General features: G+C 49.4%; 1 protein-coding gene across 1 annotated transcript in view; it reads right to left on the bottom strand.

Moving 5' to 3' along the window:
• The window catches only part of LOC137302464 (cornifelin homolog A-like), a 56351-nt gene extending 35509 nt beyond the window's left edge, over positions 1–20842 (bottom strand). Inside the window, exon 1 of the mRNA XM_067972150.1 lies at positions 20653–20842. The gene's annotated coding sequence lies outside the window, so the exon portion shown is untranslated. The remainder of the gene's footprint in view (positions 1–20652) is intronic.
• Positions 20843–22995: the final 2153 nt, after the last annotated feature.

Here is a 22995-nt window from a genome sequence, read left to right as displayed (position 1 = left end):
ACACTGTATCTCCTCACACAAATGGGGTCACACTGTATCCCCTCACACTAATGGGGTCACACTGTATCCCCTCACACTAATGGGGTCACACTGTATCCCATCACACTAATGGAGTCACACTGTATCCCCTCACACTAATGGGGTCACACTGTATCCCATCACACTAATGGAGTCACACTGTATCCCCTCACACTAATGGGGTCACACTGTATCTCCTCACACTAATGGGATCACACTGTATCTCCTCACACAAATGTTGTCACACTGTATCCCCTCACACTAATGGAGTCACACTGTATCCCCTCACACTAATGGGGTCACACTGTATCCCCTCACACTAATGGAGTCACACTGTATCTCCTCACACAAATGGTGTCACACTGTATCCCCTCACACTAATGGAGTCACACTGTATCCCCTCACACTAATGGGGTCACACTGTATCCCCTCACACTAATGGAGTCACACTGTATCCCCTCACACTAATGGGGTCACACTGTATCCGCTCACACTAATGGAGTCACTCTGTATCCCCTCACACTAATGGGGTCACACTGTATCCCCTCACACTAATGTGGTCACACTGTATCCCCTCACACTAATGGAGTCACACTGTATCCCCTCACACTAATGGAGTCACACTGTATCCCCTCACACTAATGGGGTCACACTGTATCCCCTCACACTAATGGGCTCACACTGTATCCCATCACACTAATGGGGTCACACTGTATCCCCTCACACTAAAGGAGTCACACTGTATCCCCTCACACTAATGGGGTCACACTGTATCCCTTCACACTAATGGAGTCACACTGTATCCCCTCACACGAATGGGGTCACACTGTATCCCCTCACACTAATGGAGTCACACTGAATCCCCTCACACTAATGGGGTCACACTGTATCCCCTCACACTAATGGGATCACACTGTATCCCCTCACACTAATGGGGTCACACTGTATCCCCTCACACTAATGGAGTCACACTGTATCTCCTCACACAAATGGGGTCACACTGTATCCCCTCACACTAATGGGATCACACTGTATCCCCTCACACTAATGGGGTCACACTGTATCCCCTCACACTAATGGAGTCACACTGTATCCCCTCACACTAATGGAGTCACACTGTATCCCCTCACACTAATGGGGTCACACTGTATCCCCTCACACTAATGGAGTCACACTGTGCCCCCTCCCACTAATGGGGTCACACTGTATCCCCTCACACTAAGGGAGTCACACTGTGCCCCCTCACACTATTGGGGTCACACTGTATCCCCTCACACTAATGGGGTCACACTGTATCCCCTCACACTAATGGAGTCACACTGTATCCCCTCACACTAATGGAGTCACAATGTGCCCCCTCACACTAATGGGGTCACACTGTATCCCCTCACACTAATGGGGTCACACTGTATCCCCTCACACTAATGGGGTCACACTGTATCCCCTCACACTAATGGAGTCACACTGTATCCCCTCACACTAATGGGATCACACTGTATCCCCTCACACGAATGGGCTCACGCCGTATCCCCTCACACTAATGGGCTCACACTGTATCCCATCACACCAATGGGATCACACTGTATCCCCTCACACTAATGGAGTCACACTGTATCCCCTCACACTAATGGGGTCACACTGTATCCCCTCACACTAATGGAGTCACACTGTATCCCCTCACACTAATGGGATCACACTGTATCCCCTCACACTAATGGGGTCACACTGTATCCCCTCACACTAATGGAGTCACACTGTATCTCCTCACACAAATGGGGTCACACTGTATCCCCTCACACTAATGGAGTCACACTGTATCCCCTCACACTAATGGAGTCACACTGTATCTCCTCACACTAATGGGATCACACTGTATCCCCTCACACTAATGGGCTCACACTGTATCCCCTCACACTATTGGGCTCACACTGTATCCCCTCACACTAATGGGGTCACACTGTATCCCCTCACACTAATGGGGTCACACTGTATCCCCTCACACTAATGGGGTCACACTGTATCCCCTCACACTAATGGGGTCACACTGTATCCCATCACACTAATGGGGTCACACTGTATCCCCTCACACTAAAGGAGTCACACTGTATCCCCTCACACTAATGGGGTCACACTGTATCCCCTCACACTAATGGAGTCACACTGTATCCCCTCACACTAATGGGGTCACACTGTATCCCCTCACACTAATGGAGTCACACTGAATCCCCTCACACTAATGGGGTCACACTGTATCCCCTCACACTAATGGAGTCACACTGTATCCCCTCACACTAATGGGGTCACACTGTATCCCCTCACACTAATGGAGTCACACTGTATCTCCTCACACAAATGGGGTCACACTGTATCCCCTCACACTAATGGGATCACACTGTATCCCCTCACACTAATGGGGTCACACTGTATCCCCTCACACTAATGGAGTCACACTGTATCCCCTCACACTAATGGGGTCACACTGTATCCCCTCACACTAATGGAGTCACACTGTGCCCCCTCCCACTAATGGGTTCACACTGTATCCCCTCACACTCAGGGAGTCACACTGTGCCCCCTCACACTAATGGGGTCACACTGTATCCCCTCACACTAATGGGGTCACACTGTATCCCCTCACACTAATGGAGTCACACTGTATCCCCTCACACTAATGGAGTCACACTGTGCCCCCTCACACTAATGGGGTCACACTGTATCCCCTCACACAAATGGGGTCACACTGTATCCCCTCACACTAATGGGATCACACTGTATCCCCTCACACAAATGGGGTCACAATGTATCCCCTCACACTAATGGTGTCACACTGTATCCCATCACACTAATGGGATCACACTGTATCCCATCACACTAATGGGGTCACACTGTATCCCATCACACTAATGGGGTCACACTGTATCCCCTCACACTAATGGGGTCACACTGTATCCCCTCACACTAATGGAGTCACACTGTATCCCCTCACACCAATGATGTCACACTGTATCCCCTCACACTAATGGTGTCACACTGTATCCCCTCACACTAATGGAGTCACACTGTATCCCCTCACACTAATGGAGTCACACTGTATCCCCTCACACTAATGGGATCACACTGCATCCCATCACACTAATGGGGTCACACTGTATCCCATCACACTAATGGGGTCACACTGTATCCCCTCACACTAATGGGGTCACACTGTATCCCATCACAATAATGGAGTCACACTGTATCCCCTCACACTAATGGGGTCACACTGTATCTCCTCACACAAATGGGGTCACACTGTATCCCCTCACACTAATGGGGTCACACTGTATCCCCTCACACTAATGGGGTCACACTGTATCCCATCACACTAATGGAGTCACACTGTATCCCCTCACACTAATGGGGTCACACTGTATCCCATCACACTAATGGAGTCACACTGTATCCCCTCACACTAATGGGGTCACACTGTATCTCCTCACACTAATGGGATCACACTGTATCTCCTCACACAAATGTTGTCACACTGTATCCCCTCACACTAATGGAGTCACACTGTATCCCCTCACACTAATGGGGTCACACTGTATACCCTCACACTAATGGAGTCACACTGTATCTCCTCACACAAATGGTGTCACACTGTATCCCCTCACACTAATGGAGTCACACTGTATCCCCTCACACTAATGGGGTCACACTGTATCCCCTCACACTAATGGAGTCACACTGTATCCCCTCACACTAATGGGGTCACACTGTATCCGCTCACACTAATGGAGTCACTCTGTATCCCCTCACACTAATGGGGTCACACTGTATCCCCTCACACTAATGTGGTCACACTGTATCCCCTCACACTAATGGAGTCACACTGTATCCCCTCACACTAATGGAGTCACACTGTATCCCCTCACACTAATGGGGTCACACTGTATCCCCTCACACTAATGGGCTCACACTGTATCCCATCACACTAATGGGGTCACACTGTATCCCCTCACACTAAAGGATTCACACTGTATCCCCTCACACTAATGGGGTCACACTGTATCCCTTCACACTAATGGAGTCACACTGTATCCCCTCACACTAATGGGGTCACACTGTATCCCCTCACACTAATGGAGTCACACTGAATCCCCTCACACTAATGGGGTCACACTGTATCCCCTCACACTAATGGGATCACACTGTATCCCCTCACACTAATGGGGTCACACTGTATCCCCTCACACTAATGGAGTCACACTGTATCTCCTCACACAAATGGGGTCACACTGTATCCCCTCACACTAATGGGATCACACTGTATCCCCTCACACTAATGGGGTCACACTGTATCCCCTCACACTAATGGAGTCACACTGTATCCCCTCACACTAATGGAGTCACACTGTATCCCCTCACACTAATGGGGTCACACTGTATCCCCTCACACTAATGGAGTCACACTGTATCCCCTCACACTAATGGAGTCACAATGTGCCCCCTCACACTAATGGGGTCACACTGTATCCCCTCACACTAATGGGGTCACACTGTATCCCCTCACACTAATGGGGTCACACTGTATCCCCTCACACTAATGGAGTCACACTGTATCCCCTCACACTAATGGGATCACACTGTATCCCCTCACACGAATGGGCTCACGCCGTATCCCCTCACACTAATGGGCTCACACTGTATCCCATCACACCAATGGGATCACACTGTATCCCCTCACACTAATGGAGTCACACTGTATCCCCTCACACTAATGGGGTCACACTGTATCCCCTCACACTAATGGAGTCACACTGTATCCCCTCACACTAATGGGATCACACTGTATCCCCTCACACTAATGGGGTCACACTGTATCCCCTCACACTAAATGAGTCACGCTGTATCTCCTCACACAAATGGGGTCACACTGTATCCCCTCACACTAATGGAGTCACACTGTATCCCCTCACACTAATGGAGTCACACTGTATCTCCTCACACTAATGGGATCACACTGTATCCCCTCACACTAATGGGATCACACTGTATCCCCTCACACTAATGGGGTCACACTGTATCCCCTCACACTAATGGAGTCACACTGTATCCCCTCACACTAATGGGGTCACACTGTATCCCCTCACACTAATGGAGTCACACTGTGCCCCCTCCCACTAATGGGGTCACACTGTATCCCCTCACACTAATGGAGTCACACTGTGCCCCCTCCCACTAATGGGGTCACACTGTATCCCCTCACACTAATGGGGTCACACTGTATCCCCTCACACTAATGGAGTCACACTGTATCGCCTCACACTAATGGAGTCACACTGTGCCCCCTCCCGCTAATGGGGTCACACTGTATCCCCTCACACTAATGGAGTCACACTGTATCCCCTCACACTAATGGGGTCACACTGTATCCCCTCACACTAATGGGGTCACACTGTATCCCCTCACACTAATGGAGTCACACTGTATCCCCTCACACTAATGGGATCACACTGTATCCCCTCACACTAATGGGCTCACACTGTATCCCCTCACACTAATGGGCTCACACTGTATCCCATCACACCAATGGGATCACACTGTATCCCCTCACACTAATGGAGTCACACTGTATCCCCTCACACTAATGGGCTCACACTGTATCCCCTCACACTAATGGGCTCACACTGTATCCCCTCACACTAATGGGGTCACACTGTATCCCCTCACACTAATGGGGTCACACTGTATCCCCTCACACTAATGGAGTCACACTGCATCCCCTCACACTAATGGGCTCACACTGTATCCCCTCACACTAATGGGCTCACACTGTATCCCCTCACACTAATGGGCTCACACTGTATCCCCTCACACTAATGGGGTCACACTGTATCCCCTCACACTAATGGATTCACACTGTATCCCCTCACACTAATGGGCTCACACTGTGTCCCCTCACACTAATGGGCTCACACTGTATCCCCTCACACTAATGGGGTCACACTGTATCCCCTCACACTAATGGGCTCACACTGTATCCCCTCACACTATTGGGCTCACACTGTATCCCCTCACACTAATGGGGTCACACTGTATCCCCTCACACTAATGGGGTCACACTGTATCCCCTCACACTAATGGGGTCACACTGTATCCCCTCACACTAATGGGGTCACACTGTATCCCCTCACACTAATGGGATCACACTGTATCCCCTCACACTAATAGGGTCACACTGTATCCCCTCACACTAATGGGATCACACTGTATCCCCTCACACTAATGGGGTCACACTGCATCCCCTCACACTAATGGGATAACACTGTATCCCCTCACACTAATGGGGTCACACTGTATCCCCTCACACTAATGGAGTCAAACTGTATCCCCTCACACTAATGGAGTCACACTGTATCCCCTCACACTAATGGAGTCACACTGTATCCCCTCACACTAATGGAGTCACACTGTATCCCCTCACACTAATGGTGTCACACTGTATCCCCTCACACTAATGGAGTCACACTGTATCCTCTCATACTAATGGGGTCACACTGTATCCCCTCACACTAATGGAGTCACACTGTATCCCCTCACACTAATGGTGTCACACTCTATCCCCTCACACTAATGGAGTCACACTGTATCCCCTCACACAAATGGGGTCACACTGTATCCCCTCACACTAATGGGATAACACTGTATCCCCTCACACTAATGGAGTCACACTGTATCTCCTCACACTAATGGGGTCACACTGTATCCCCTCACACTAATGGAGTCATACTGTATCCCCTCACACTAATGGAGTCACACTGTATCCCCTCACACTAATGGGGTCACACTGTATCCCCTCACACTAATGGAGTCACACTGTATCCCCTCACACTAATGGGGTCACACTGTATCCCGTCACACTAATGGAGTCACACTGTATCCCCTCACACTAATGGGGTCACACTGTATCCCCTCACACTAATGGGGTCACACTGTATCCCCTCACACTAATGGGATCAAACTATATCCCCTCATACTAATGGGGTCACACTGTATCCCCTCACACTAATGGAGTCACACTGTATCCCCTCACACTAATGGGATCACACTATATCCCCTGACACTAATGGAGTCACACTGTATCCCCTCACACTAATGTGGTCACACTGTATCCCCTCACACTAATGCGGTCACACTGTATCCCCTGACACTAATGGAGTCACACTGTATCCCCTCACACTAATGTGGTCACACTGTATCCCCTCACACTAATGCGGTCACACTGTATTCCCTCACACTAATGGGATCACACTGTATCCCCTCACACTAATGGGGTCACACTGTATCCCCTCACACTAATGGAGTCACACTGTATCCCCTCACACTAATGGGGTCACACTGTATCCCCTCACACTAATGGGGTCACACTGTATCCCCTCACACTAATGGGGTCACACTGTATCCCCTCACACTAATGGGGTCACACTGTATCCCCTCACACTAATGATGTCACACTGTATCCCCTCACACTAATGGAGTCACACTGTATCTCCTTACACTAATGGCATCACACTGTATCCCCTCACACAAATGGGGTCACACTGTATCCCCTCACACAAATGGAGTCACACTGTATCCCCTCACACTAATGGGGTCACACTGTATCCCCTCACACTAATGGGCTCACACTGTATCCCCTCACACTAATGGGGTCACACTGTTTCCCCTCACACTAATGGGGTCACACTGTATCCCCTCACACTAATGGGCTCACACTGTATCCCCTCACACTAATGGGGTCACACTCTATCCCCACACACTAATGGGCTCACACTGTATCCCCTCACACTAATGGGGTCACACTGTATCCCCTCACACTCATGGGGTCACACTGTATCTCCTCACACTAATGGAGTCACACTGTATCCCCTCACACTAATGGAGTCACACTGTATCCCCTCACACTAATGGAGTCACACTGTATCTCCTCACACTAATGGAGTCACACTGTATCCTCTCACACTAATGGGGTCACACTGTATCCCCTCACACTAATGGAGTCACACTGTATGCCCTCACACAAATGGGGTCACACTGTATCCCCTCACACTAATGGGATAACATTGTATCCCCTCACACTAATGGAGTCACACTGTATCTCCTCACACTAATGGGGTCACACTGTATCCCCTCACACTAATGGAGTCACACTGTATCCCCTCACACTAATGGAGTCACACTGTATCCCCTCACACTAATGGGGTCACACTGTATCCCCTCACACTAATGGAGTCACACTGTATCCCCTCACACTAATGGGGTCACACTGTATCCCGTCACACTAATGGAGTCACACTGTATCCCCTCACACTAATGGGGTCACACTGTATCCCCTCACACTAATGGGGTCACACTGTATCCCCTCACACTAATGGAGTCACACTGTATCCCCTCACACTAATGGGGTCACACTGTATCCCCTCACACTAATGGGGTCACACTGTATCCCCTCACACTAATGGGGTCACACTGTATCCCCTCACACTAATGGGATCACACTATATCCCCTGACACTAATGGAGTCACACTGTATCCCCTCACACTAATGTGGTCACACTGTATCCCCTCACACTAATGCGGTCACACTGTATTCCCTCACACTAATGGGATCACACTGTATCCCCTCACACTAATGGGGTCACACTGTATCCCCTCACACTAATGGAGTCACACTGTATCCCCTCACACTAATGGGGTCACACTGTATCCCCTCACACTAATGGGATCACACTGTATCCCCTCACACTAATGGGGTCACACTGTATCCCCTCACACTAATGGGGTCACACTGTATCCCCTCACACTAATGATGTCACACTGTATCCCCTCACACTAATGGAGTCACACTGTATCTCCTTACACTAATGGCATCACACTGTATCCCCTCACACTAATGGAGTCACAATGTATCTCCTTACACTAATGGGGTCACAATGTATCACCTCACACAAATGGAGTCACACTGTATCCCCTCACACTAATGGGGTCACACTGTATCCCCTCACACTAATGGGGTCACACTGTATCCCCTCACACTAATGGGGTCACACTGTTTCCCCTCACACTAATGGGGTCACACTGTATCCCCACACACTAATGGGCTCACACTGTATCCCCTCACACTAATGGGGTCACACTGTATCCCCTCACACTAATGGGGTCACACTGTATCTCCTCACACTAATGGAGTCACACTGTATCCCCTCACACTAATGGAGTCACACTGTATCCCCTCACACTAATGGAGTCACACTGTATCCCCTCACACTAATGGAGTCACACTGTATCTCCTCACACTAATGGAGTCACTCTGTATCCCCTCACACTAATGGGGTCACACTGTATCCCCTCACACTAATGGAGTCACACTGTATCCCCTCACACTAATGGGATCACACTGTATCCCCTCACACTAATGGGGTCACACTGTATCCCCTCACACTAATGGGATCACACTGTATCCCCTCACACTAATGGGGTCACACTGTATCCCCTCACACTAATGGGATCACACTGTATCTCCTCACACTCATGGGGTCACACTGTATCCCCTCACACTAATGGGGTCACACTGTATCCCCTCACACTAATGGGGTCACACTGTATCCCCTCACACTAATGGGGTCACACTGTATCCCCTCACACTAATGGGGTCACACTGTATCCCCTCACACTAATGGGGTCACACTGTAACCCCTCACACTAATGGGGTCACACTGTATCCCCTCACACTAATGGGGTCACACTGTATCCCCTCACACTAATGGGGTCACACTGTATCCCCTCACACTAATGGGGTCACACTGTATCCCCTCACACTAATGGGGTCACACTGTATCCCCTCACACTAATGGGGTCACACTGTATCCCCTCACACTAATGGGGTCACACTGTATCCCCTCACACTAATGGGGTCACACTGTATCCCCTCACACTAATGGGGCACACTGTATCCCCTCACACTAATGGGATCACACTATATCCCCTGACACTAATGGAGTCACACTGTATCCCCTCACACTAATGTGGTCACACTGTATCCCCTCACACTAATGGGGTCACACTGTATCCCCTCACACTAATGGGATCACACTATATCCCCTGACACTAATGGAGTCACACTGTATCCCCTCACACTAATGGGGTCACACTGTATCCCCTCACACTAATGGGGTCACACTGTATCCCCTCACACTAATGGGGTCACACTGTATCCCCTCACACTAATGGAGTCACACTGTATCCCCTCACACTAATGGGGTCACACTGTATCCCCTCACACTAATGGGGTCACACTGTATCCCCTCACACTAATGGAGTCACACTGTATCCCCTCACACTAATGGGGTCACACTGTATCCCCTCACACTAATGGGGTCACACTGTATCCCCTCACACTAATGGGGTCACACTGTATCCCCTCACACTAATGGGATCACACTATATCCCCTGACACTAATGGAGTCACACTGTATCCCCTCACACTAATGGGGTCACACTGTATCCCCTCACACTAATGGGATCACACTATATCCCCTGACACTAATGGAGTCACACTGTATCCCCTCACACTAATGGGGTCACACTGTATCCCCTCACACTAATGGGGTCACACTGTATCTCCTCACACTAATGGAGTCACACTGTATCCCCTCACACTAATGGAGTCACACTGTATCCCCTCACACTAATGGAGTCACACTGTATCTCCTCACACTAATGGAGTCACTCTGTATCCCCTCACACTAATGGAGTCACACTGTATCTCCTCACACAAATGGGGTCACACTGTATCCCCTCACACTAATGGGGTCACACTGTATCCCCTCACACTAATGGGGTCACACTGTATCCCCTCACACTAATGGGGTCACACTGTTTCCCCTCACACTAATGGGGTCACACTGTTTCCCCTCACACTAATGGGGTCACACTGTATCCCCTCACACTAATGGGGTCACACTGTATCCCCTCACACTAATGGGCTCACACTGTATCCCCTCTCACTAATGGGATCACACTATATCTCCTCACACTAATGGGGTCACACTGTATCCCCTCACACTAATGGAGTCACACTGTATCCCCTCACACTAATGGGATCACACTGTATCCCCTCACACTAATGGGGTCACACTGTATCCCCTCACACTAATGGGATCACACTGTATCCCCTCACACTAATGGGGTCACACTGTATCCCCTCACACTAATGGGATCACACTGTATCCCCTCACACTAATGGAGTCACACTGTATCTCCTCACACTAATGGGGTCACACTGTATCCCCTCACACTAATGGGGTCACACTGTATCCCCTCACACTAATGGGGTCACACTGTATCCCCTCACACTAATGGGGTCACACTGTATCCCCTCACACTAATGGGGTCACACTGTATCCCCTCACACTAATGGAGTCACACTGTATCCCCTCACACTAATGGAGTCACACTGTATCCCCTCACACTAATGGAGTCACACTGTATCCCCTCACACTAATGGGGTCACACTGTATCCCCTCACACTAATGGGGTCACACTGTATCCCCTCACACTAATGGGGTCACACTGTATCCCCTCACACTAATGGGATCACACTATATCCCCTGACACTAATGGAGTCACACTGTATCCCCTCACACTAATGGGGTCACACTGTATCCCCTCACACTAATGGGATCACACTATATCCCCTGACACTAATGGAGTCACACTGTATCCCCTCACACTAATGGGGTCACACTGTATCCCCTCACACTAATGGGGTCACACTGTATCTCCTCACACTAATGGAGTCACACTGTATCCCCTCACACTAATGGAGTCACACTGTATCCCCTCACACTAATGGAGTCACACTGTATCTCCTCACACTAATGGAGTCACTCTGTATCCCCTCACACTAATGGAGTCACACTGTATCTCCTCACACAAATGGGGTCACACTGTATCCCCTCACACTAATGGGGTCACACTGTATCCCCTCACACTAATGGGGTCACACTGTATCCCCTCACACTAATGGGGTCACACTGTTTCCCCTCACACTAATGGGGTCACACTGTTTCCCCTCACACTAATGGGGTCACACTGTATCCCCTCACACTAATGGGGTCACACTGTATCCCCTCACACTAATGGGCTCACACTGTATCCCCTCTCACTAATGGGATCACACTATATCTCCTCACACTAATGGGGTCACACTGTATCCCCTCACACTAATGGAGTCACACTGTATCCCCTCACACTAATGGGATCACACTGTATCCCCTCACACTAATGGGGTCACACTGTATCCCCTCACACTAATGGGATCACACTGTATCCCCTCACACTAATGGGGTCACACTGTATCCCCTCACACTAATGGGATCACACTGTATCCCCTCACACTAATGGAGTCACACTGTATCTCCTCACACTAATGGGGTCACACTGTATCCCCTCACACTAATGGGGTCACACTGTATCCCCTCACACTAATGGGGTCACACTGTATCCCCTCACACTAATGGGGTCACACTGTATCCCCTCACACTAATGGGGTCACACTGTATCCCCTCACACTAATGGAGTCACACTGTATCCCCTCACACTAATGGAGTCACACTGTATCCCCTCACACTAATGGGGTCACACTGTGTCCCCTCACTTTAATGGGAGCCTTCTATGCCCCTTTGCAGTAATGATGTTTCACTACATTCCCTCACATTATTGAGATCACACTGTGCCCCTCACACTAACCAGATCACACTGTGCCCCTCGCACTTACCAGATCACACTGTGCCCTCTCGCACTAACCAGATCACACTGTGCCCTCTCGCACTAACCAGATCACACTGTGCCCCTCGCACTAACCAGATCACACTGTGCCCTCTCGCACTAACCAGATCACACTGTGCCCCTCGCACTAACCAGATCACACTGTGCCCTCTCACACTAACCAGATCACGCTGTGCCCCTCGCACTAACCAGATCACACTGTGCCCCTCACATTAACCAGATCACACTGTGCCCCTCACACTAACCAGATCACACTGTGCCCCTCGCACTAACCAGATCACACTGTGCCCTCTCACACTAACCAGATCACACTGTGCCCCTCGCACTAACCAGATCACACTGTGCCCCTCGCACTAACCAGATCACACTGTGCCCTCTCGCACTAACCAGATCACACTGTGCCCTCTCGCACTAACCAGATCACACTGTGCCCCTCGCACTAACCAGATCACACTGTGCCCCTCGCACTAACCAGATCACACTGTGCCATCTCGCACTAACCAGATCACACTGTGCCATCTCGCACTTACCAGATCACACTGTGTCCCTTGCACTAACCAGATCACACTGTGCCCCTCGCACTAACCAGATCACACTGTGCCATCTCGCACTTACGAGATCACACTGTGCCCTCTCGCACTAACCAGATCACACTGTGCCATCTCGCACTAACCAGATCACACTGTGCCCCTCGCACTAACCAGATCACACTGTGCCCCTCGCACTAACCAGATCACACTGTGCCCCTCGCACTAACCAGATCACACTGTGCCCCTCGCACTAACCTGATCACACTGTGCCATCTCGCACTAACCAGATCACACTGTGCCCCTCGCACTAACCAGATCACACTGTGCCCCTCGCACTAACCAGATCACACTGTGCCCCTCGCACTCACCAGATCACACTGTGCCCCTCGCACTAACCAGATCACACTGTGCCCCTTGCACTAACCAGATCACACTGTGCCCCTCGCACTAACCAGATCACACTGTGCCCCTTGCACTAACCAGATCACACTGTGCCCCTCGCACTAACCAGATCACACTGTGCCCACTCACACTAACCAGATCACACTGTGCCCCTTGCAGTAACCAGATCACACTGTGCCCCTCGCACTAACCAGATCACACTGTGCCCACTCACACTAACCAGATCACACTGTGCCCTCTCGCACTAACCAGATCACACTGTGCCCCTCGCACTAACCAGATCACACTGTGCCCCTTGCACTAACCAGATCACACTGTGCCCCTCGCACTAACCAGATCACACTGTGCCCACTCACACTAACCAGATCACACTGTGCCCCTCGCACTAACCAGATCACACTGTGCCCCTCGCACTAACCAGATCACACTGTGCCCCTCGCACTAACCAGATCACACTGTGCCCACTCACACTAACCAGATCACACTGTGCCCACTCACACTAACCAGATCACACTGTGCCCACTCACACTAACCAGATCACACTGTGCCCACTCACACTAACCAGATCACACTGTGCCCCTCGCACTAACCAGATAACACTGTGCCCCTCGCACTAACCAGATCACACTGTGCCCCTTGCACTAACCAGATCACACTGTGCCCCTCGCACTAACCAGATCACACTGTGCCCACTCACACTAACCAGATCACACTGTGCCCCTCGCACTAACCAGATAACACTGTGCCCCTTGCACTAACCAGATCACACTGTGCCCCTCGCACTAACCAGATCACACTGTGCCCCTCACACTAACCAGATCACACTGTGCCCACTCACACTAACCAGATCACACTGTGCCCACTCACACTAACCAGATCACACTGTGCCCACTCACACTAACCAGATCACACTGTGCCCTCGGCACTAACCAGATCACACTGTGCCATCTCGCACTAACCAGATCACACTGTGCCCCTCGCACTAACCAGATCACACTGTGCCATCTCGCACTAACCAGATCACACTGTGCCCCTCGCACTAACCAGATCACACTGTGCCATCTCGCACTAACCAGATCACACTGTGCCCCTCGCACTAACCAGATAACACTGTGCCCCTTGCACTAACCAGATCACACTGTGCCCACTCACACTAACCAGATCACACTGTGCCCCTCGCACTAACCAGATCACACTGTGCCCACTCACACTAACCAGATCACACTGTGCCCACTCACACTAACCAGATCACACTGTGCCCCTCGCACTAACCAGATAACACTGTGCCCCTCGCACTAACCAGATCACACTGTGCCCCTTGCACTAACCAGATCACACTGTGCCCCTCGCACTAACCAGATCACACTGTGCCCACTCACACTAACCAGATCACACTGTGCCCCTCGCACTAACCAGATAACACTGTGCCCCTTGCACTAACCAGATCACACTGTGCCCCTCGCACTAACCAGATCACACTGTGCCCCTCACACTAACCAGATCACACTGTGCCCACTCACACTAACCAGATCACACTGTGCCCACTCACACTAACCAGATCACACTGTGCCCACTCACACTAACCAGATCACACTGTGCCCACTCACACTAACCAGATCACACTGTGCCCACTCACACTAACCAGATCACACTGTGCCCTCGGCACTAACCAGATCACACTGTGCCATCTCGCACTAACCAGATCACACTGTGCCCCTCGCACTAACCAGATCACACTGTGCCATCTCGCACTAACCAGATCACACTGTGCCCCTCGCACTAACCAGATCACACTGTGCCCACTCACACTAACCAGATCACACTGTGCCCACTCACACTAACCAGATCACACTGTGCCCCTCGCACTAACCAGATCACACTGTGCCCACTCACACTAACCAGATCACACTGTGCCCACTCACACTAACCAGATCACACTGTGCCCCTCGCACTAACCAGATCACACTGTGCCCTTCGCACGAACCAGATCACACTGTGCCCCCGGCCCTAACCAGATCACACTGTGCCCCCGGCCCTAACCAGATCACACTGTGGCCTCGGCACTAACCAGATCACACTGTACCCACTCATACTAACCAGATCACGCTGTGCCCCTCACACTAACCAGGTCACACCGTGCCCCCTCGCACTAACCAGATCAAACTGTGCCCCCTCACACTAACCAGATCACACTGTGCCCCCTCGCACTAACCAGATCACAGCGTGCCCCCTCACATTAAATGCGATGTGCCTCATACCTTGTCAGGTGTTAAACTTTGTCCGGGTCTCACAGAGTCTTCACTGCGGCAGGAGCTGAGAGAGAAACCACTCACCTGCTGATTTGCACAGAACTGAGAGCGACACAGAAAACAGTTAAACGCCTTTTATATCAGGACAACTGATTCTGGTTTCAGTTTTAGGCAAACAGAATGAAATGTTGTTTTAACCCTCGAGTCTCTGGAGACATGTTATTGCTCGTTGGGTGAGTGCCCTTGAGGCTGTCTTTTCTCAACAGGTTCACTCTGAAGGGACAGAATTCCCAATGGGATGTTGCCCTTTCTTCCTTCAGAACATAAGAACATAAGAAATAGGAGCAGGAGTAGGCCAATCGGCCCCTCGAGCCTGCTCCGCCATTCAATAAGATCATGGCTGATCTGATCCTAACCTCAAATCTAAAATCATGTCCAATTTCCTGCCCGCTCCCCATAACCCCTAATTCCCTTTACTTCTAGGAAACTGTCGATTTCTGTTTTAAATTTATTTAATGATGTAGCTTCCACAGCTTCCTGGGGCAGCAAATTCCACAGACCCACTACCCTCTGAGTGAAGAAGTTTCTCCTCATCTCAGTTTTGAAAGAGCAGCCCCTTATTCTAAGATTATGCCCCCTCGTTCTAGTTTCACCCATCCTTGGGAACATCCTTACCGCATCCACCCGATCAAGCCCCTTCACAATCTTATATGTTTCAATAAGATCGCCTCTCATTCTTCTGAACTCCAATGAGTAGAGTCCCAATCTACTCAACCTCTCCTCATATGTCCGCCCCCTCATCCCCGGGATTAACCGAGTGAACCTTCTTTGTACTGCCTCGAGAGCAAGTATGTCTTTTCTTAAGTATGGACACCAAAACTGTATGCAGTATTCCAGGTGCGGTCTCACCAATACCTGATATAACTGCAGCAATACCTCCCTGTTTTTATATTCTATCCCCCTAGCAATAAACGCCAACATTCCGTTGGCCTTCTTGATCACCTGCTGCACCTGCATACTAACATTTTGATTTTCTTGCGCCAGGACCCCCAGATCCCTTTGTATTGCAGTACTTTCCAGTTTCTCGCCATTAAGATAATAACTTGCTGTCTGATTTTTCCTGCCAAAGTGCATAACCTCACATTTTCCAATATTGTATTGCATCTGCCAAATCTCCGCCCACTCACCCAGCCTGTCTATAACCCCTTGTAGGTTTTTTATGTCCTCCTCACTCTCTACCTTCCCTCCCATCTTTGTATCATCTGCAAACTTTGATATGTTACACCCGGTCCCCTCCTCCAAATCGTTAATATAGATTGTAAAGAGTTGGGGACCCAGCACCGACCCCTGCGGAACACCACTGGCTACTGGTTGCCAGTCCGAGAATGAACCATTTATCCCAACTCTCTGCTTCCTGTTAGATAACCAATCCTCCACCCATGCCAGAATATTACCCCCAATCCAGTGATTCTTTATCTTGAGCAATAATCTTTTATGTGGCACCTTGTCGAATGCCTTCTGGAAGTCCAAATACACTACGTCCACTGGTTCCCCTTTATCCACCCTGTACGTTATGTCCTCAAAGAACTCAAGCAAATTTGTCAGACATGACTTCCACTTCATAAAGCCCATGCTGACTTTGTCCTATTAAATTATGTTTATCCAAATGTTCCGCTACTGTCTCCTTAATAATAGACTCCAAAATTTTACCCACCACAGATGTTAGACTAACTGGTCTATAATTTCCAGCCTTCTGCCTGCTACCCTTTTTAAATAACGGTGTTACATTAGCAGTTTTCCAATCTGCCGGGACCTTTGCCGAGTCCAGAGAATTTTGGAAAATTATTACCAAAGCATCCACAATCCCCACTGCCACTTCCCTCAAGACCCTTGGATGTAAGCCATCAGGTCCAGGGGATTTATTCGCCTTGAGTCCCATTAATTTACTGAGTACCAATTCCTTAGTGATTTTAATCGTATTTAGCTCCTCCCCCCTCTAGAGCCCCCTGTTTGTCCAGTGTTGGGATATTCTTAGTGTCCTCTACTGTAAAGACTGAAACAAAATATTTGTTCAGCATTTTTGCCATCTCCATGTTTCCCACCATTAATTTCCCGGTCTCATCCTCTGAGGGACCTACGTTTGCCTTAGCCACCCTTTTTCTTTTTATATAACTGTAGAAACTCTTGCTATCTGTTTTTATATTTTTTGCTAATTTATTTTCATAATCTATCTTCCCTTTCTTAATCAATCCTTTAGTTACTTTTTGCTGTCTTTTGAAGACTTCCCAATCTTCTATCCTCCCACTAAGTTTGGCTACCTTATATGTCCTTGTTTTTAGTTGGATACTATCCTTAATTTCTTTACTTAGCCATGGATGGCTGTCATTTCTTTTACACCCTTTTTTCCTCAGTGGAATATATATTTTTTGAAAGTTGTAAAATAACTCCTTAAATGAACACCACTGCTCATGTACCATCTTACCCTTAAATCTATTTTCCCAGTCCACTTTAATCAATTCCGCTCTCATACCATCATAGTCTCCTTTATTCAAGCTCAGTACGCTTGTTTGAGAACCAACCTTCTCACCCTCTAATTGGATATGGAATGTAACCATGTTATGGTCACTCATTCCAAGGGGATCCTTAACTAGGACATTATTAATTAATCCTGGCTCATTACACAGGACCAGGTCCAAGGTTGCTTGCCCCCTTGTAGGATCAGTTACATACTGCTCAAGAAATCCATCCCTAATACACTCTTCCTCAAGGCTGCCCTGCCCAATTTGATTTGTCCAGTTAACATGATAGTTAAAATCCCCCATAATTATAGCTGTTCCCTTATTACATGCCCCGACTATTTCCTGATTAATACTTCTTCCAGCAGAGTTGCAACTATTAGGAGGCCTATATACTACGCCCACTAGTGTTTTTTTCCCCTTATTATTCCTTATCTCTACCCAAACTGTTTCATTATCCTGATCCTTTGTCCCAATATCATTTCTCTGTATTACAGTGATTCCTTCCTTTATTAACATAGCCACCCCACCTCCCCTTCCTTCCTGCCTGTCCTTCCTGATTGTTAAATACCCTGGCATATTTAATTCCCAGTCGTTGTCACCCTGCAGCCATGTTTCTGTAATGGCCACAAGATCATACCCATACGTAGTTATTTGTGCCATTAACTCATCCATTTTGTTACGAATGCTACGTGCATTCAGATAAAGAACTTTCAAATATGTTTTGTGACACTTAGTTTCTGCTTTTTCCTTATTTAACACTTTACCTTTTACTCCATACCTTCTGTCCCTTCCTGACACACTTTCCTCTGTCTCCCTGCTCAGGTTCCCAACCCCCTGCCACAGCTTTGATGCTGGGTTAATCGCCTTACGCCTTCTAGTTTTTATTTTATCTGTCGTGCCTAAAGTACACTTTCTTTCCGCTGCTCTACGCTTTTCCCTTTCACTTGTTCTTGAACAACTGTTTGTACTATTTTTATTGTAGATTTCCCCTGGGTCTTCCCCTCTCTTGCTGCTCTCAACTTTATTTCCTTCTGACTCACCGCTCAGGTTCCCATCCCCCTGCCACTCTAGTTTAAACCTTCCCCAACAGCACTAGCAAATACCCCCGCGAGGACATTGGTCCCGGTCCTGCTCGGGTGTAACCCGTCACGTTTGTACAGGTCCCACCTTCCCCAGAACCGGTCCCAATGTCCCAGGAATCTAAATCCCTCCCTCCTACACCATCCCTGCAGCCACGCATTCATCCTGTCTGTTCTCCTGTTCTTATACTCACTAGCACGTGGCACTGGTAGTAATCCTGAGATCACTACCTTTGAAGTCCTGCTTTTTAATTTATCTCCTAACTCCTTAAATTCACCTTGCAGGACCTCATCCCTTTTTTTACCTATGTCGTTGGTACCAATATGGACCACGACTACTGGCTGTTCACCCTCCCCCTCCAGAATGCCCTGCAGCCGCTCCGTGACATCCTTGACCCTAGCACCAGGGAGGCAACATACCATCCTGGAGTCACGTTTGCGGCCGCAGAAACGCCTATCTGTTCCCCTTACAATTGAATCCCCTATCATTAAAGCCCTGCCACTCTTCTTCCTCCCCTCCTGTGCAGCAGAGCCACCCGTGGTGCCCCGAAACTGGCTCTTGCTGCTTTCTCCTGATAAGCCATCTCCCCCAACAGTATCCAAAGCAGAATATCTGTTTGAGAGGGAGATGGCCCCAGGGGACTCCTGCTCTACCTGCCTAGTCCTTTTACTCTGCCTGGCGGTCACCCATTTCTTTTCTGCCTGCGTAATCTTTACCTGCGGTGTGACCACCTCACTGAACGTGCTATCCACGATAGTCTCAGCATCGCGGATGCTCCACAGTGAATCCACCCGCAGCTCCAGCTCCGAAAGACGGTTAGCCAGTAGCTGCAGCTGGACACATTTCCTGCACACATGGTCGCCAGGGACACTGGTAGTGTCCATGACTTCCCACATAGTGCAGCAGAAGCATATCACGGGTGCGAGCTGTGCTGCCATGACTTGCCTTGGACTCTCAGACTCTCCTCCCGCTCTAGGTCTCTCCTTTTATACTGTGCTCACCTCTCGGACTCTCCTGCCTCACCTGTGACGTCGCACTGTAGTTTTCTCTTGTTGCAGGTCTACTGCTGCTTTTATTCCCCAATCTCAGTCTTCTACGCTCAGGTCCACTGCCGCTCTGGGGAAGAAGTTAGGAAAAGCAAGACAAAGCAGCACCTCCTTCCCCCACTTCACCAAACTCCCACACGTACCAAACTCTCCGTTCACACTGTGCTGTCTGCACACCATGCTGTTTGCACTGACAGGCCCCTGCATTTCTACAGTTGGTGACTCAGATGAGTCAGGCCTGCCCCACCTTCAAGTACCAGTTTAATCTAGCTAACCAATTAACTTGTTGCAGCAGCTCTCTCTGCTGAAGCCTGACAGAAACTTAAAAATTTAAACTTTAAAATTGAACTTGAACAGTTGATAGCAATATGCACTAGATTTAAAGAGATTAACCCTTAAACTCCCACACTTACCAAACTCTCCGTTCACACTGTGTTGTCCGCACACCGTTAAGGAGCTGACTCTTGTGTGTTGGTGGGGTACGTGCAGTACAATTGGGATTTGGCCAGGTATAGTTGGGGAATAGTTGGAATACAGTTGGAGTGTGTTTAGGTACTCATGTATGTTGAGAGTACTGTCGGGGTGCAGTTAGAGAGTGATTAAGGAACGTTTGGGGTCTGGTTGGTGTATTGGGGTATGGTTGGGGCATGGTTGGGGTATTGGGGTATGGTTTGGGCATGGTTGGGGTATTGGGGTATGATTGGGGTCTGGTTGGTGTATTGGGGTATGATTGGGGTCTGGTTGGTGTATTGGGGTATGATTGGGGTCTGGTTGGGGTATTGGGGTATGATTGGGGTCTGGTTGGGGTATTGGGGTATGATTGGGGTCTGGTTGGGGTATTGGGGTATGATTGGGGTCTGGTTGGTGTATTGGGGTATGATTGGGGTCTGGTTGGGGTATTGGGGTATGATTGGGGTCTGGTTGGTGTATTGAGGTATGATTGGGGTCTGGTTGGTGTATTGGGGTATGATTGGGGTCTGGTTGGGGTATTGGGGTATGATTGGGGTCTGGTTGGGGTATTGGGGTATGATTGGGGTCTGGTTGGGGTATTGGGGTATGATTGGGGTCTGGTTGGGGTATTGGGGTATGATTGGGGTCTGGTTGGGGTATTGGGGCATGATTGGGGTCTGGTTGGGGTATTGGGGTATGATTGGGGTCTGGTTGGGGTATTGGGGTATGATTGGGGTCTGGTTGGGGTATTGGGGCATGATTGGGGTCTGGTTGGGGTATTGGGGTATGATTGGGGTCTGGTTGGGGTATTGGGGTATGATTGGGGTCTGGTTGGTGTATTGGGGCATGATTGGGGTCTGGTTGGGGTATTGGGGTATGATTGGGGTCTGGTTGGGGTATTGGGGCATGATTGGGGTCTGGTTGGGGTATTGGGGTATGATTGGGGTCTGGTTGGGGTATTGTTGGTGTATTGCGAATGGTGAAAAGACAGTTCCTAACCTGGTTGGCCAGTTTCACTTCTCAGTATCACCAGGAAATGTTCTCAAACTGAACGTGGAAACAATGATTCATCAGACTCAAATAAGCATGTCATTGGAATGGCTGATTTTAATCTCTCCTGGCTTGGCACCAATTCCCATTCTGAGTCTGGGGGACTCGTCAATCACACTGAAGGGCACTGTGTCCCGACTCTACCCCGATTGGCCTGGAATCTCCAGGAATTGAAGATTTATCTCCAGGACACTGCTGCGAACAAAACACCCGGGAGAAAAATTATAGGGGTGTTAAAAAAAAAATTGTGTGTTTTTTTAATTTTCTTTGAAACAAGTCTGTTCATTAGTTATAAAAATATTGGAGAAAAGGCTGTTTGACTGACAGTAAAGAACCATCCAATCGGGTAAAAAAAGAGTCTGTCCGCTTTCCAATTGGCGGTGCACCATGAGGATGGACATGTTGGCCGACCAATGGCGGGAGCATGGGGGTGGGGCAGTTAGAGGCTAGAGGTCACGTGATGAAACCTCCAGGACTGCATTCAACTGGAGTTGGCGACCCCCATGTGGCTGCTCCCCCACGCTGGTTGTCTCAGGCGGTGTAGACGGGAATGTCTAGCTTGGCTTCTGAGTGTACCTTGGCAGTGCCCCAATGGTGTTATCCTTGCTCTTCGACTCTGCTTTGCTCATAGGACTTTGCCCGGTAACGGTCTCTTGGATACCCTTGGTTTGAGTGATTGCTCTCCCTTCTGCCCTTCCCCTACTGTTCTAATCTTGTTCATTCTCAGGATGTGGGCATCACTGGCAAGACTGGCATTTGTTACCCATCCCCTAGCTAGAATCATAAAATCGTACAGCACAGAAGGAGGCCGTTTGGCCCA

This window comes from Heptranchias perlo, chromosome 35 (assembly GCF_035084215.1).
Source record: "Heptranchias perlo isolate sHepPer1 chromosome 35, sHepPer1.hap1, whole genome shotgun sequence".
Taxonomy (NCBI): domain Eukaryota; kingdom Metazoa; phylum Chordata; class Chondrichthyes; order Hexanchiformes; family Hexanchidae; genus Heptranchias; species Heptranchias perlo.
This window is presented reverse-complemented; position numbering and strand designations above follow the sequence as displayed.